The sequence below is a fragment of the Schistocerca gregaria genome, chromosome 1, assembly GCF_023897955.1.
Source record: "Schistocerca gregaria isolate iqSchGreg1 chromosome 1, iqSchGreg1.2, whole genome shotgun sequence".
Lineage (NCBI taxonomy): Eukaryota > Metazoa > Arthropoda > Insecta > Orthoptera > Acrididae > Schistocerca > Schistocerca gregaria.
In genome coordinates, this window is record NC_064920.1 from 370,029,860 (window position 1) to 370,047,924 (window position 18,065).

Genomic DNA, 18,065 nt, shown 5'->3' on the forward strand with positions numbered 1-18,065 from the left:
TTTTTTCACGTAATCTCCATACCGTTCTATGGCCTTCCTCCAGCGTGAAACAAGCGCGTGTCTGCCCTGTCGGTACCAATCCCTGTCCTGGTGGTGGAGCCACTGCTTCGCTGCGTCAATCACGTCATCATTGTCCGCAGAGTGTCTTCCACGGATGGTATCCTTCAATAGCCCCAAAAAAGTGGAAGTCCGAGGGGCCCAGGTCAGTTGAGTCAGATGTGACAGCCGTGTAAACTGTACTTCTGTCGACAGCAGATGCTCCATAGACTTTGCACAAGCGTTTGTGATTACTCCCCTCAGTTGCTTCTCTGCAATGAGAAATTCAATGACGGCACGTTGCTTTTAACGTACATCACCTACAGACACCATTTTGAAATTGTCCTGCAGCTACGCTATCTGTCGGAAGTGACGGAAACTTGGAGCGCTCCTTCAGGAGACTTCAAATAATACATGCGCGTGGCCAGCCGCGGTGGTCTCGCGGTTCAAGGCGCGCAGTGCGGAACCGTGCGACTGCTACGGTCGCAGGTTCGAATCCTGCCTCGGGCATGGATGCGTGTGATGTCCTTAGGTTAGTTAGGTTTAAGTAGTTCTAAGTTCTAGGGGGCTGATGACCACAGCTGTTAAGTCCCATAGTGCTCAGAGCCATTTTTTTTAACACATACGCAGCGTATCGCATTGTTTTCAGCCTCAGAAAAAAAGCCCTTTATTACTTTCTGGGCGGCCCTCGTACTCCAGCACGAACTGCCATACCATAAGGAACCAACACATTTTGGCCTAATCATCGACTCCAGTTTATCCATTTATTAAAGATAATTATCCCATCATGAAGACAAAACAACGAATCTATTAAGTCTTTCTTTCACCTGTGATCCGACATCTGGTCCTTAGCGGCAAATACCAGTTTCAAGAAAAAAAAAATTCAGAACAAATTCCTCTGCATAGCAACTGCTGCACCCGATTAATTATGTTCAAATGTGGGTGAAATCTTATAGGACTGCTAAGGACATCAGTCCCTAGGCTTACACACTGCTTAACAATTATCCTAAGGAGAAACACAAACACACACACACACACACACACACACACACACACACACACACACACACACACACCATTGCCCGAGGGAGGACTCGAACCTCCGCCGGGACGAGCCGCACAGACCATGACTGCAGCGCCTTAGACCGCTCGGCTAATTCCACGCGGCCCCATTATTTAACAAACTCGTTCTTACACATCTCCATATAAAGCACAATCTCCACATTATGAGCTCGTGCGGTCCACAGGACAACTACCACCCGACCCCAAAAATAAATTCCCCAGAATGATTCTGGTCCACCAATTTTTCGTCAGCCCTTCACTGTTGGAACTATAATCACCATCATCTGAACATCAGACCCAAATACTCCGATATCCGTAAATCTTTCACTTTGTACCATTACACTCACAAGTAAGGAATGAGACCTTGCTGTCCCCGAGCTTTGACTAACCCCTCATGTCGCGACACAGCACGGAATCGTAGACGAAAAAAATATCGTATATTATTTCTCAGCTATGATCAGAAAAAATAAAGACCTCACAATTTAGGAAGAAAGGAAGCATACAACTGCATTGAAACACCCTGACACATTAATAATGTGTTCTGGACCGGGACTCGAACCTGGCATCTTTCCCGTTCATGGGCAAAAGTTGTAAATTTAATATATATTTTCGTTTATAACATACAAGTTATACATGCGAGGAATGTGATCTCTGCCATTAGACTGACTGATCTGGTTGCGAAGGACACGATGACGAAAACATCCGCGACTTGTTAAATAGCTGTACCTACGAACCGGGGGATTTGAGTAGATTAGTAACAAGTTTATAGTGAATAGAATGGGTTCCGTAGAGGTCGGAAAAGAAGACGAGACGATTGAGGAACCCGTTGTCACGCATACAGAGGCCGTGAAATGCGTTGATCTATTTTTAGCGTAGGCAGGATAAAATTCGTTTGGCTATAGTTAGGTTTTGACTCATTAAATTGAGACAGATTCGTCAAAAAAAAATGAAAAACAGGAACAGGGAAAGACTGGAACGTGACTTACTATCTTAAAGATGATCCTCGTCGTGGACTTTCCAAAACCGTAAAAATGAATGAAAAACAGGTAAAGCGCAAAAACTAGTGTTAGACGACTGGTGATTGTAAATATGTGAAATACCTGATTGATTACGTAGACAGATAAGATAAGGATTTGTCCTTGAGTCATCAATATTCTGAATGATTTGATATGGCCCGCCACGAATTATTCCCTACGGCAACCTTTTCAACTCAAAGTAACATTGGGATCTTACATCATCAGCTATTTGATGATATATTCAAATCTATGGCCTCTCCTACAGTTTCACCGTCTACAGCCCCCTCCAATGCCATGGAAGATATTCCACGATTTCGTAACACATATCCTATCATTCTACAACTTCTTCTTGTCAATATGTATCCTTTCTTCGCCGATTCTGCGTAGAACCTTCTCATACTAAATCTTATCAATCCATCTAACTTTTAACATCCATCTGTAGCAGGCACCAACACTCAACACCTTCGATTCTCTTCTTTCCGCTTTTTTTTCCACAGCACCTGATTCGCTGTCATACAGTTCTGTGCTCCGAACGTACATTCTCAGTATTGTCCTCCGAGTAAGGCCTATACTTGACACTAGTAAACAATTTTGGCATGGAAAGCACTTTTCGTCTGCTTTGGTATTTTTTTAATGTCTTCCTTGCTTCATCCATCGCTTGAATTCCTTAACTTCGGCTACTTCGTCGTTCACAACTTTGTTGTTGGGTTTCTCGCTATTCTTATTTGTGCTACTCCCCATTACTTTCGTCTTTTTTCGGTTTATTCTAAAACCATAGCGTGTACTAATGAGACTGTTTATTCCATTCAACAAAAGGATAATGATGCCACCAGCGAACCTTTCTTTCATTTCCGCCATTATTTCCTCGGTAGATAGTTTGACAGTAGGGGTGAAAGACTGCATCCCTGTGTTACACCCTTTTAAATGTTCTATTCCTTTTTACTCTTGGTTCTCGTACATCCTGTATATTTCACATCTTTCCCAATAATTTAGCCCAGTTATGCTCACAATTCGAACATCTCGCCCCATTTTACGATGTCGAGCGCTTTTTCTAGATCGATATATCATACATTCGAGTAGTGATTTTTCTTAACCCTGTTTTCATTATCAAGAATAGCGCCAGAACCATCTCTCTGGTGCCTTTACCTTTCCTAAAGCCAAACTGATCGTCATCTAACTGTGCCTTGATTTTATTTTCCGCTCTTCGTATATTATTACTGTCAACAACATGGATGCATGACAGGAACACACAAATCTTTCCGTGCGAGCTCTGGTTTCTCTTATTTTATTACGGCAATTACACTCCTGGAAATTGAAATAAGAACACCGTGAATTCATTGTCCCAGAAAGGGGAAACTTTATTGACACATTCCTGGGGTCAGATACATCACATGATCACACTGACAGAACCACAGGCACATAGACACAGGCAACAGAGCATGCACAATGTCGGCACTAGTACAGTGTATATCCACCTTTCGCAGCAATGCAGGCTGCTATTCTCCCATGGAGACGATCGTAGAGATGCTGGATGTAGTCCTGTGGAACGGCTTGCCATGCCATTTCCACCTGGCGCCTCAGTTGGACCAGCCTTCGTGCTGGACGTGCAGACCGCGTGAGACGACGCTTCATCCAGTCCCAAACATGCTCAATGGGCGACAGATCCGGAGATCTTGCTGGCCAGGGTAGTTGACTTACACCTTCTAGAGCACGTTGGGTGGCACGGGATACATGCGGACGTGCATTGTCCTGTTGGAACAGCAAGTTCCCTTGCCGGTCTAGGAATGGTAGAACGATGGGTTCGATGATGGTTTGGATGTACCGTGCACTATTCAGTGCCCCCTCGACGATCACCAGAGGTGTACGGCCAGTGTAGGAGATTGCTCCCCACACCATGATGCCGGGTGTTGGCCCTGTGTGCCTCGGTCGTATGCAGTCCTGATTGTGGCGCTCACCTGCACGGCGCCAAACACGCATACGACCATCATTGGCACCAAGGCAGAAGCGACTCTCATCACTGAAGACGACACGTCTCCATTCGTCCCTCCATTCACGCCTGTCGCGACACCACTGGAGGCGGGCTGCACGATGTTGGGGCGTGAGCGGAAGACGGCCTAACGGTGTGAGGGACCGTAGCCCAGCTTCATGGAGACGGTTGCGAATGGTCCTCGCCGATACCCCAGGAGCAACAGTGTCCCTAATTTGCTGGGAAGTGGCGGTGCGGTCCCCTACGGCACTGCGTAGGATCCTACGGTCTTGGCGTGCATCCGTGCGTCGCTGCGGTCCGGTCCCAGGTCGACGGGCAGGTGCACCTTCCGCCGACCACTGGCGACAACATCGATGTACTGTGGAGACCTCACGCCCCACGTGTTGAGCAATTCGGCGGTACGTCCACCCGGCCTCCCGCATGCCCACTATACGCCCTCGCTCAAAATCCGTCAACTGCACATACGGTTCACGTCCACGCTGTCGCGGCATGCTACCAGTGTTAAAGACTGCGATGGAACTCCGTATGCCACGGCAAACTGGCTGACAGTGACGGCGGCGGTGCACAAATGCTGCGCAGCTAGCGCCATTCGACGGCCAACACCGCGGTTCCTGGTGTGTCCGCTGTGCCGTGCGTGTGATCATTGCTTGTACAGCCCTCTCGCAGTGTCCGGAGCAAGTATGGTGGGTCTGACACACCGGTGTCAATGTGTTCTTTTTTTCCATTTCCAGGAGTGTATTTCGACCTAAGTAGGTGGGCGACAACTGAACATTTTTCCATTCGGAGAAGAAAGTCGGTGGCTGAACTTTCATGAAAAGATCGCGCTGCAACGAAAAACGCTTTTTTAAATCATAGTCATCCCAACTCGCTTGTCACACCCATGACGCTCTTTCACCTGTTTCGCTGTAGTACAAAACGATCTGCCCTTCTTAGATCTTTTTAGGGGTCCTCCATCAACCCTATAAGGTAAGGATCCCATACCATACAGCAATACCGTAGCAGAAGATGAACGACTGTAGTACACATAATGCCTTTAGCGGATTTTCTATATCTTCTGAGTGTTCTATCAATAAAACGCAATCTTTGGTTCGCTTTGCCCCCAACATTAGTTACGTGATCGTTCCAGTTTAATTTGTTTGTAACTGTAATATCTAAATTTTTGGTTGAATTGAGAGCCCTTACAGATGAGCGATTTATCATGTAATTGAAATGTATCTGATCCCTTTTAAGGAAATTATTAAACAAGGAAGGAAGATTAGGGATTTACACCCTGATCTTCGGAGTACTTTGCTAGCAACACCTGCCACCGAAGAGGGCTGCTCAGATTGTCTCCCAAATCATTTATATAGATTAGGAACAGAAATGAGCTTATAACACTTCCTTGGGGAACCTAAGATACCACTTCTGCTTTTTTTCATGACTTTCCCTAGGTTACTACTAGCTGTGACCTTTCTGGCAGAAAATCACGAATCCAGTCACACAACTTACGCGAAACTCCATAGACGCGCTATTTGGTTATGAGCCGAGGTCCTGGAGCGAAATGTACGTAGAGTCGTTGTCCACTCAACCGCAAATGCCGATTCTTTAAACCTTGTCAACAGTGTTTTGCGAAACAAAGTCATGGATTCCCATTTGAGTTCTCGAAAACCTCCGCAATACTCGCACGTTGATCAAACATACTGGTTACAAATCTAGCAGGACGTCTCTGCACTGCTTCGATATCTTCCTTTAATCTGACCTGACTCGAGCAGTACCCACGAAAGGGACCAATTAATGTCCAATAGGGTGATCCGGAAAGAACTCCTCTTTTCAATTGTTTACATAAACTTTATTAACACAGGTCTTCACGATTTACAAATGCAGACGTGTTAGTGAGTGTTTGGAGTTTCATGTGACGTATAGCATTCACTTCTCTATCATATCACTCAGATGAGCACCACTTTTATCGGAGAAATCGGGCAGACGAGCTTTATGCAACTGCTACGTAAAGTGTTCTTCAGTACAGCAACAGAAATTCTGGCGACTTCTTTACGGATGTCGGCCTCCAGGGCCTGGACGATTGCAGGGCGGTTTTCGAAAACACTACTTAAGACGCTCCCAGAACAAGAAATAGTTCGATAGTTCGGCCGAACTGATGGCCGCACATGGTCGATGTTTCCCCGCTTCTTCGCATTTAAGGGTTGTCCAGGAGACTTACTATCACACATCGAGCTATCGTTACGCCACATGACTGTCCAACGTCGTATGGTATTGCCATCCGTGACCTGTCCCCGATGGTTTAATCTGCAGAAAGCACGTTGGGTCCCACTATTGACTTCGTTTCAATGTAAAGCTCTACCAAATGGACACAGTCTTGCAACTCCATTTCTCCATCATAAATGAATTCCTCATTTTCTTGCAATTCTTCTAGCACATCATCGACTACTGCTCGCGCATCTGCACTCACAATAGCTATCTGGAAAGGAGTGTTTCTTTCTGACACACCCTGTATATGCAAGACGAGCTACAGTTACCTAGCATTCTCCCAATAAACCAAAGTCGACCGCTCGCCTTCCTTACTGCCAACCTTACGCACTCGTTGCACGTCGTATGGTTCTACAACTTTACTGCTAGATATTTAAAATACGTGACCGAGACGTGTAACCAATGGCACTCCATACCATCACACCGGGTGATACGCCAGTATGGTGATGACGAATACACGCTTCCAATGTGCGTTCACCGCGATGTCGCCAAAAACGGATGTGACCACCGTGACGCTGTAAACAGAACCTGGATTCATCCGAAAAAATGACGTTTTGCCATTTGTGCACCCAGGTTCGTCGTTTAGTACACCACTGCAGGCGCTCTTGTATGTGACACAGCGTGAAGGATAACCGCAGCCACGGTCTCCGAGCTGATAGTCCATGCTGCTGCAAACGTCGTCGAACTGTTCGTGCAGATGGTTGTTGTCTTGCAAACGTCCCCATTGACTCGGCGATCGAGAGGTGGTTGCACAATCCGTTACAGCATGCGAATAAGATGCATGTCATCTCGACTGCTAGTGATACGAGACCGTTGGGTATCCAGCACTGCATTCCGTATTACCCTCCTGAACGCACCGATTCCGTATTCGGCTAACAGTCATTGGATCTCGACCAACGCGAGCAGCAATGTCGCGATACGATAACCCGGAATCGCGATAGGCTACCATCCGACCTTTATCGAAGTCGGAAACGTGACGGTACGCATTTCACCTCCTTACACGAGGCATCACAACAACGTTTCACCAGGCGGCGTCGGTCAACTGCTGTTTGTGTATGAGAAATCGGTTGGAAACTTTCCTCATGTCAGCGCGTTGTAGGTGTCGCCACCGGCGCCAACCTTGTGTGAATGCTCTGAAAAGCTTATCATTTGCATATTACAGCATCTTCTTTCTGTCGGTTAAATTTCGCGTCTCTTGCACGTCATCTTCGTGGTCGTGGTGTAGCAATTTTAATGGACAGTTGTGACTATGACGGGAGGCGGGGGGGGGGGGGGGGGAGAAGGGAGGGAGGGAGGGAGGGAGGGAGTGTGTGTGTGAGTGTGTGTGTGTGTGTGTGTGTGTGTGTGTGTGTGTGTGTGTGGTGTAGGGCAGGTGAGGAACGTAGTGGGAGGTCGACGACACTGTGCAGAACAGAGGACAGGGTACAAACCCTCTGACCAGTAGCAGCGCGGCCCAGCTGTACAGTGGGTGTATTACCGACACAGCGGGCTCCGGCGACCCCTCAGCTCTACACCCGGCCTCGGGTCGGTCCTTTCCCTGAGCCGGCCCGCCGCTTGCCGTTTACGGCGCGTGTAACAGGGCCGAGCCGCCGCCGCCGCGACCGCGCGTCGCTCCCGAGGGGCGTGGACAGCCAGCCGCGACTCCCCCGACCTCCATAAAAGTCCCAAGCCGGCCGCCTCGATTTCCATGAGCGTCGTATATGGCGAGCGCCGCACGTGTGCGCTGCTCGATGCTATCTCGACACGCGCGCCCAGCTGCCGTTCGTTGCAACCGCCGCCGACCGCGGTGCATACGCCGTGCATCGCTAGACCACGCCGCGAAGCTGACAGGCCAGGGTCCGATCGGAGTGTGATGCAGTGCTTCATCTGTTGCGCAGCACATCACGCACTTGTCTGCAGCGTGCTGGCGCTCTATCTGGAACGGTGAGACGCGACTCTTCTGTCGCGTCGATGCGTGATATACTGCGATTTACAATGTTGTAAGCGTACCGTCGTATCGCTGGCTTAGTTGCACAGTATCTTTGCGGGCAGCGCGTTTGCAGAGTCGAGCACGGGACACGGTGCTGTTATGTCGTGCTGTGGGTAGCTCTGCATGGGCAAGGCATTGTTATGGATGTTCGAGTATTGCTACAACTGTTATTACAGTGAACTATTGTGTTGTTGTTGTTGTTGTTGTTGTCTTCAGTCCTGAGACTGGTTTGATGCAGCTCTCCATGCTACTCTATCCTGTGCAAGCTTCTTCATCTCCCAGTACCTACTGCAACGTACATCCTTCTGAATCTGTTTAGTGTAGTCATCTCTTGGTCTCCCTCTACGACTTTTACCCTCCACGCTGCCCTCAAATACAAAATTTCTGATCCGTTGATGCCTCAAACAACCCATCCCTTCTTCTAGTCAAGTTGTGCCACAAACTCCTCTTCTCTCCAGTTCTATTCAATACCTCCTCATTAGTTATGTGATCTACCCATCTAATATTCAACATTCTTCTGTAGCACCACATTTCGAAAGCTTCTATTCTCTTCTTGTCTAAACTATTTATCGTCCACGTTTCACTTCCATACATGGCTACACTCTATTCAAATACTTTCAGAAATGACTTCGTGACATTTAAATCTATACTCGATATTAACAAATTTTTGTTCTTCAGAAACGCTTTCCTTCCCATTGCCAGTCTACATTTTATGTCCTCTCTACTTCGACCATAATCAGTTATTTTGCTCCCCAAATAGCAAAACTCCTTTACTTCTTTAAGTGTCTCATTTCCTAGTCTAATACCCTCATCATCACCCGAGTTAACTCGACTACATTCCATTATCCTCGTTTTGCTTTTGTTGATGTTCATCTTATGTCATCCTTTAAAGACACTGTCCATTCCCTTCAGCTGCTCTTCCGAGTCCTTTGCTGTCTCTGACTGAATAACAATGTCATCGGCAAACCTCAGAGTTTTCATTTCTTCACCTCGGATTGTAATACCTACTCCGAATTTTTCTTTTGTTTCCTTTACTGCTTGCTCAATATACAGATTGAATAACATCGGGGAGAGGCTACAACCCTGTCTCACTCCCATCTCAAACACTGCATTCCTTTCGTGCCCTTCGACTCTTTTAACTGCCATCTGGTTTCTGTACAAATTGTAAATAGCTTTTCGTTCCCTGTATTTTACCCGTGCCACCTTCAGAATTTGAAATAGAGTGTTCCAGTCAACACTGTCAAAAGCTTTCTCTAAGTGGGCAGTGCCGCCGATAAAGTGTTTGTGTATCCGCTCGTGGCCGGCCGGGGGTGCTCGGGCGGTTCTAGGCGCTTCAGTCTGGAACCGCGCGACCGCTACGGTCGCATGTTCGAATCCTGCGTCGGGCATGGATGTGTGTGATGTCCTTAGGTTAATTACGTTTAAGTAGTTCTAAGTTCTATGGGATTGATGACCTCTGTAGTTAAGTCTCATAGTGCTCAGAGCCATTTGAACCATATCCGCTCGTTGCGTGTACCGTACAGCATCAATCATCCGCGCCGTGTTCGGTCTCCCAGAATGAACTAATGTGAACCAATAAAACTTAGTTACCACAAAAGGACTCGTACCAAATATCTGTGTATGCGTGACGAGCGTAAGAACTTTCGTGCGATCACGCGGCTTTTGCATCGTTAACAATAACCCGCGTCGTGTCGGTGACGCGTACGCTCGTCCAAGTGATAGATAATCATCAAGAATGTTAATTGGGATAACCAGTTATGACTTAGAATGTAGAAAGTGCAACCTGTGATTTCTTATCGTCTCAGAATATACACTACTGGCCATTAAAATTGCTACACCAAGAAGAAATGCAGATGATAAAAGGGTATTCATTAGACAAATATATTATACTAGAACTGAAATGTGATTATATTTTCACGCAATTTGGGTGCGTAGATCCTGGGAAATCAGTACCCAGAACAACCACCTCTGGCCGTAATAACGGCCTTGATACGCCTGGGCATTGAGTGAAACAGAGCTTGGATGGCGTGTGCAGGTACAGCTGCTCATGCAGCTTCAACACGATACCACAGTTCATAAAGAGTAGTGACTGGCGTATTGTGACGAGCCAGTTGTTTGGCCAACATTGACCAGACGTTTTCAATTGGTGAGACATCTGGAGAATGTGCTGGCCAGGGCAGCAGTCGAATATTTTCTGTGTCCAGAAAGGCCCGTACAGGACCTGCAACATGCGGTCGTGCATTAGCCTGCTGAAACGTAGGGTTTCGCAGGGATCGAATGAAGGGTAGAGCCACGGGTCGTAATACACCCGAAACGTAACGTCCACTGTTCAATGTGCCGTCAATGCGAACAAGAGACGTGAACCAATGCCACCCCATATCATCACACCGGGTAATACTCCAGTGTGGCGATGACGAATACACGCTTCCAATGTGCGTTCACCGCGATGTCGAAAAAACGGATGCGACCATCGTGATGCTGTAAACAGAACCTGGATTCATCCGAAAAAATGACGATTTGCATTCGTGCACCCAGGTTCGTCGTTGAGAACACCATTGCAGGCGCTCCTGTCTGTGACGCAGCGTCAAGGGTAACCGCAGCCATGGTCTCCGAGCTGATAGTCCATGCTACTGCAAACGTCGTCGAACTGTTCGTGCAGATGGTTTTTGTCTTGCAAACGTCCTCTTCTGTTGACTCGGCTATCGAGACGTGGCTGCAGATTCCGTTAGAGCCATGCAGATAAGATGCCTGCCATCTCGACTGCTAGTGATACGAGGCCGTTGGGACCATCACGGCGTTCCGTATTACCCTGGTGAACCCACAGATTCCATATTCTGCTAACAGTCATTGGATCTAGACCAACGATAGCAGCAATGTCGCGATACGATAAACCGCAATCGCAATAGGCTACAATCCGACCTTTATCAACGTGATGGTACGCATTTCTCCTCCTTCTTACACGAGGCATCACAACAACGTTTCACCAGGCGACGTCGGTCAACTGCTGTTTCTGTATGAGAAATCGGTTGGAAATTTTCCTCATGTCAGCACGTTGTAGCTGTCGCCACCGGCGCCAACCTTGTGTGAATGCTCTGAAAAGCTAATCATTTGCATATTACAGCATCTTCTTCCTGTCCGTTAAATTTCGCGTCTGTAGCACCTCATCTTCGTGGTGTAGCAATTTTAATGGCCAGTAGTGTAGATATTCATACCAGACGCAATACAGTGTTTGCTTAACGTTGAGTGGCTCCCCTAAACCCGCTTGCATGTTTAGATACATAATTTCAGGCAAGCTAGCAGCAGTGTGGAGCAGAGCAGTACGACCGCCGCGGGATTATGAGGTACGTGGTGTGGTCAGGGCGCACGGTCGAAACGAGAAACCAGTTAAACGGTTCCTCACCATTTGAAACAACGGACGTGTTACAAAGTGACCGTAATGTTGTAATCATACGCAGACGGTAAAAAAGTCGCGGGGAGAAAGGAGCAGTTGTGAGACATAAACGAAAGATGGTACGCGTGTTGCTACTTATGAAAGATTTTGTGCCATTATGAGGATGCAAATCAGGTTTGATTTAAGCAGACGCTGTAACGGTCGTCAGCGTCAGTTAACTTCGAGGTTGATGAGTTGATTTAGTCAAGAATGTCATTAAGGAGACAAAGATTCCATTATCAACACGTCACCGAGTTTGAAAGTGGTCGCGTGTTAGGGCTACGAGAAGCTGGATATTTCTTCTGCAGTACTGCAGAAAGACTTGGGAGGAATGGAGCCACCGCATATGAATGCTGGCACCAGTAGTCACTATGATGTACAGGCGCGAGAAGTCCGTGCAAAGTCCGAGAGATCGCACCACCGGCGCTAATCGAGGCCATGTTTAGTTAGTAGCATCTTTGGAAAGAAGTTTCAGCCATATTAGTCTATTTCTTCGTGTTTGGCATTCGTGTGAATCAAGGAAGTCGAGTGATTGTCAAAAATATAAACGAAAAAGAACTTCGTGTGGTGAGATAACATTACTTCATAAAAGGCAAAACACCTCAGGAGACTAAAGAGAAGCTTGATAAACATTACGGTGACTCTGCACCTTCGATTAGAACAGTTTATAAGTGGTTTCAAAATTTTCGGAGTGGCCATATGGGCACAAGTGATGCTGAACGTTCTGGACGCCCTGTGAAGGTTACGACTCCAGAAATCATTGATAAAATCCATGATATGGTGAGGGATGACAGAAGAGTTAAGCTGCGTGAGATAGCTAGTGCTGTGGGCATCTCGAATGAACGGGTACAAAATATTTTGCATAAACATTTGGACATGAGAAAGCTATCCGCAATATGGGTTCCGCGATTGCTCACGCTTGACCAAAAACGGAATCGTGTGAAGTGTTGCAAGGATGGTTTCCAGCTGTTCAGGAATAAACCGCAAGACGTTAAGCGTCATTTCGTCACTGTGGATGAAACATGGATACGTTCCTATACTCCTGAGACCAAAGAACAATCTAAACAATGGCTCACCAAGGAAGAATCTGCACCAAAAAAGGCGAAGACCTTTCCATCGCCCGAAAAGGATACGGCGACTGTCTTTTGGGATTCGCAACGGATAATCCTCATCGACTATCTGGAAAAGGGTAAAACTATTACAGGTGAATATTATTCATCGTTACTGGACCGTTTTAAAACAGAACTGCAAGAAAAACGCCGGCGATTGGACCGCAAAATGTCCTTTTCCATCTGGACAATGCACCAGCACACACCTCAGCAGTTGTGGCTGCAAAATTAATGTAAATAGGATGCCAACTCGTTTCACATCTCCCCCATTCTCCAGACTTGGCTCCCTGGGACTACTATTTGTTCCCCAGTTTGAAGAAATGGCTGGCGAAACAAAGATTTTATTCAAACGAGTAGGTGATTGCAGCAACTAATATCTGTTTTGCAGACTTGGACAATTCCTGTTATTTGGAAGGTATGAGCAAGTTAGAACAGCGCTGGACAAAGTGAATAAGTCTAAAAGGAGACTTTGTCGAAAAATAAAAAAGGTATACCCCAAACACGTAAGAAGTTTTTGCACGGAATTTTCAAACGCCCCTCGTAGTTCCGGGGCAGCGTACTGGAGGAACGGCAGAAATTTGAGCAGCATTTGGCACCACAGTGACACAACGAACTGTTACAAATCGGTTATTTCGAGGAAAACTACGAGCTACACGCTGTACAGCGAGCATTCCATCACACCAATCCAACGCCACTTGTGACTTCAGTGGCGTGAAACGAGAGCTCATTGCCGGGCAGGGTTGAGGTCTGTAGTGTTTCCTGATGACAGCTAGTTCTGCCTCGGTACCAGTGATGGCTGTGTGTTGGTTGAAAGGTGGCCAAATGAGGACCTGGAACCAAGCTATCTGCGTCCTAGCCACATTGTACCTACACCTGTGGTTATGGTATGGAGTGCGACTTCGTGTAACAATACGAGTACTCTCGTGATTATCCCACGCACCCTGACTGAACATGTGTACGTCAGTCTGGTGATTCGACCTGTTCTGCTGCCTTTCGTTGACGTCATTCCAAGGGGTGTTTTCCAAGATGATAACGCTTACGCACATACCGCTGTTGTAATCCTACATGCTCTACAGAGTGCTGACATGTTGCCTTCGCCTACTTGATACCAGATCTATCTCCAGTCGAGCACACATGGTACATCATTGGTCGGCAACTCCATCGACATCCACAAAAAGCATTTGACGACCAAGGGCAATAAGCACGGAACTCTGTCCCACTGACATTCGGCACTTGTACAAGACAATACATCCATGTTCACATGCTTGCATTCAACATTCTGGTGACTACACCGGTTATTAAAATACCGGCATTTCACATTTACAATGGCTTACTCGCGCTTACATTAACCTGTGATCTTGCAATGTTAATTACTTAAATATGTTACCTTGACAAATGTATTCCCGACATTTCATTACTCTGCATTAATTATTTTTTGGTGCTGCGATTTTTTCCGTCAGTGTACCTTCTGTTCTTCTGCATGACAGCTGCGTACAGGAAGGACGAGACGCGAAATAACAACCTTTTTTTTTTTGCGGTACGTAGACAACGATGTATTGCGAGTCCCGCGAGAAATATTGGCGGGGGTGCGTACGTCGAAGGCAGGCCTGACTCCCTCACTCATCTCAGCAGATAAACTAGGCTTCTGTACCTGTCAACTCGTAATTGCTTGTTTACGTACAAATGAGAATTGCAGTACATCAACAGGGTGACCCGAACTCAACAGAAAATTGGTTTTGTTCACATATACGAGTATTTCGGCCCAAGAACCAGCCTCCCGTGGCTCGCTACAGAGTAATTAAAGGAGTTACGGTTATTTGGTTTATTATCCCAACGAGCTGACAAACCCAGGACTGCGCGCGAAATAATTTTGCCTGTTCTCTATTAGAAACGAAACATTATATGTAGCGCTGTAGTAGACTCGGTGAGAGGTGATCCCGAAAGGTTTCTGTGCACTGGGCGCAGCTGCTTGGGGGTCTACAACGCGATGTTTTAGACATCTCTATTGCAGTGGCTGGCCGCGATGGCCGAGCGATTCTAGGCGCTTCAGTCCGGAACCGCGCTGCTGCTACGGTCGCAGGTTGGAATCCTGCCTCGGGCATGGATGTGTGTGATGTCCTTAGGTTAGTTAGGTTTAAGTAGTTCTAAGTTCTAGGGGACTGATGACCACAGATGTTAAGTCCCATAGTGCTTAGAGCCATTTCAACCATTTGTATTGCAGTGCTTCTTCATAGCTCTATAGACGACTATTGTTTTCACCTGCAGCGATTTCCGCGCCGCCGTTTCGTCTGCTGCCAGGTGTCATGGGTTTCTTTAAGTTGATTTGATTGTAGGAGTGTAATAAAGTGTAAATGTATTAAAACTTCGTGTACGTTGCGGCATTTTTTTCACTCATGTATATTGAACACTGGTTATTACGCAACATGAGGCAAGGCCGTAAAAACAAAATTTCACTGATAGGAACGGCCATTTCTGTGCCACGGCGATAAATTATCTCCTTGCCCTATGAAGCTATCAAACCGTTGCGATTCTGCCCATCATAATGCGGTCAGACTCGCACACATTAATTTTACTCACATTAATGTATTACGAAATCAGGGCGTTACACTTGTATTGTCTACGCGCCTACGTTTCGCTGGTGTAATCATTAAATCTGATGACGATTGCAAAGCCGTAACAGGTAATCAATTTTAATAAAGTAACATATGACTAAACAGGATTTCGTAATTTAAGGATATACGGAGACAAACGTGGATTCCAGTGAAAATATGAATAGAGAGATCCCAGAGAAAATGCATTCGTGATCGGCATTTATCATGATGCATAATTCGTAGCGTTTTTGTTTTGCAAGTTGGTAAAAAGTGGAAATGAGCGTATGGCATTGCTGGTCGGGAGGCCCCTAGTCAGGGAAGTTCGGCCGCCAAGTGCAAGTCTCATTTCATTCGACGCCACATTGGGCGTCTTGCTCGCCGGCGATGAGAATGAAATGATGATGAGGGCAACACAACACCCAGTCCACGAGCGGAGAAAATCTCCGACGCAGCCGGGAATCGAACCCGAGCCCGCTTGCATGGAAGGCGCGCACGTTACCACCTATCTAAGCAAGCGGACTGTAAGTTGGTATTCCGGGTGGTAAGGGTTTATTCCTCTATTGCCATTTTGATTTGTAGTTGACTGTTGCTATTTGAGTTTACATATTACCATTTTGTCAATTGGAGAAGGTGACTGGAGCTGTGGACTCTACAAAATGGAGTACCAAGTGAAGAAATCGGAACATTTCCGATGTATTATTCTGTTTAATTTCAATAGAGGAGTGACAGCGGTGGAGGCAGCCAAACCAACACTTGCACCGTGTAGGTGGATAATGCCACTGGACAGAGCACGGCAAGGAAATAGTTTTTTCGGTATAAGGAGGAATATTTTGATATTAGTGACTCTATACATTCAGGCAGACCTTCATGGTTTGCTAAAGATCGTTGCGAACTGGCGAAATGACAAAAGTGATGAACTGTGATCATTCAATCATCGTGCGACATGTGCATGGAATGTGTAAGGTTCGAAAATCGGGTGTACAGGTCCCGCGTGGACTAAAAAAAAAATAAAATAAAATAAATAAAGGATGGCTAAATGTGCACCTTTGCTTGCTGCGACGGTGTGGTGTACTATGAATTGCTTCCGCGAGGTCTAACCACCACTGCTGACATTTATTGTCAATACATGCAAACGATACCAAGAACAGCGACCAGGAAGACCGCATGAAATGATGCTACTCCAGCATAACGCCCGCCCGCATTCTGCTAGACTGGCAAGAACCACTATACAGGAGTTGGATTGGGAAGTCATTCGGCACACACTTCACTCACCTCATCTTGCGCCCTCAGACTTTCGCTCTCTATCGAACAACCTTCAAGGAACTTTCTTCACGGATGCAAATGCGCTCCGAATACAACTCGACGAATTCTTCGCCTCAAAACCACGTGATTTCTACAGCCCGGAAACGAAAAGTTACCCCAGCATTGGAGGCTGTTTCAAACAGTGAAGGAGAATACATTATTGATAGTTAAAATATCTGTTATATGTATCTGTTGTGTCTATTAAACTTGCGGAAAACGTTACGGAGTTATGCACCATCCCAATATTTGTACACATGACATATACGTGTCCTTGTGCTTAACAGAGTAAACAGACCAATGCTACATGTGGCCTTATCGAGTCTTAAAAGAGAAAAAATGCATCACTATATTATTCCACTCATTCGTGTTGTCATTCTTCCGAGAGATCAGATGTAGAATTTTGGAACACGTATTATGTTCGAGTATAATGACTTTTCTGGAGACTAGAAATCTACTTGAAAGGAATCAGCATGGGTTTCGAAAAAGACGATCGTGTGAAACCCAGCTCGAGCTATTTGTCCACGAGACTCAAGAGGGCCATAGACACGGGTTCCCAGGTAGATGCCGTGTTTCTTGACTTCCACAAGGCGTTTGATGCAGTTCCCTACTGTAGTTTAATGGACAAAGTCAGACCATATGGACTATCAGACCATTTGTGTGATTGGATTGAATAGTTCCCAGATAACAGAACGCAGCATGTCATTCTCGATGGAGAGAAGTCTTCCGAAGCAAGAGTGATTTCAGGTGTGCCAAAAGGGAGTGTTGTAGGACGGTTGCTATTCAAAATATATATAAATGACCTTGTGGGTAGCATCGGAAGTTCACTGTGGCTTTTTGCGAATGATGCTGTAGTATATCGAGAAGTTGTAACAATGGAAAATTGTACTGAAATGCAGGAGGATCTGCAACGAACTGACGCATGGTGCAGGGAATGGCAATTCAAATGCCTCTAAACACTATGGGACTTAACATCTGTGGTCATAAGTCCCCTAGAACTTATAACTACTTAAACCTAACTAACCCAAAGACATCACACACATCTATGCCCGAGGCAGGATTCGAACCTGCGACCGGAGCGGTCACGCGGTTCCAGACTGAAGCGCTTTTAACAGCACGGCCACACCGGGTTGATAGGAGAGATAGAGAAGATTCAGCGGAGAGCAGCACGTTTCGTTACAGAATCATTTAGTAGTCGCGAAAGCGTTGCGGAGATGATAGATAAACTCCGGTGGAAGACTCTGCAAGAGAGACGCTCAGTAGCTCGGTACGGGCTTTTGTTGAAGTTTCGAGAACATACTTTCACCGAGGAGTCAAGCAGT

At 46.4% G+C, this 18,065-nt stretch overlaps 1 protein-coding gene across 1 annotated transcript in view; it reads right to left on the reverse strand.

Annotated features, from left to right (window-relative positions):
- Positions 1 to 18,065, reverse strand: part of LOC126346953 (uncharacterized) — a 1,435,518-nt gene that overhangs the window by 437,979 nt on the left and 979,474 nt on the right. The gene's annotated exons all lie outside the window — the stretch shown is intronic.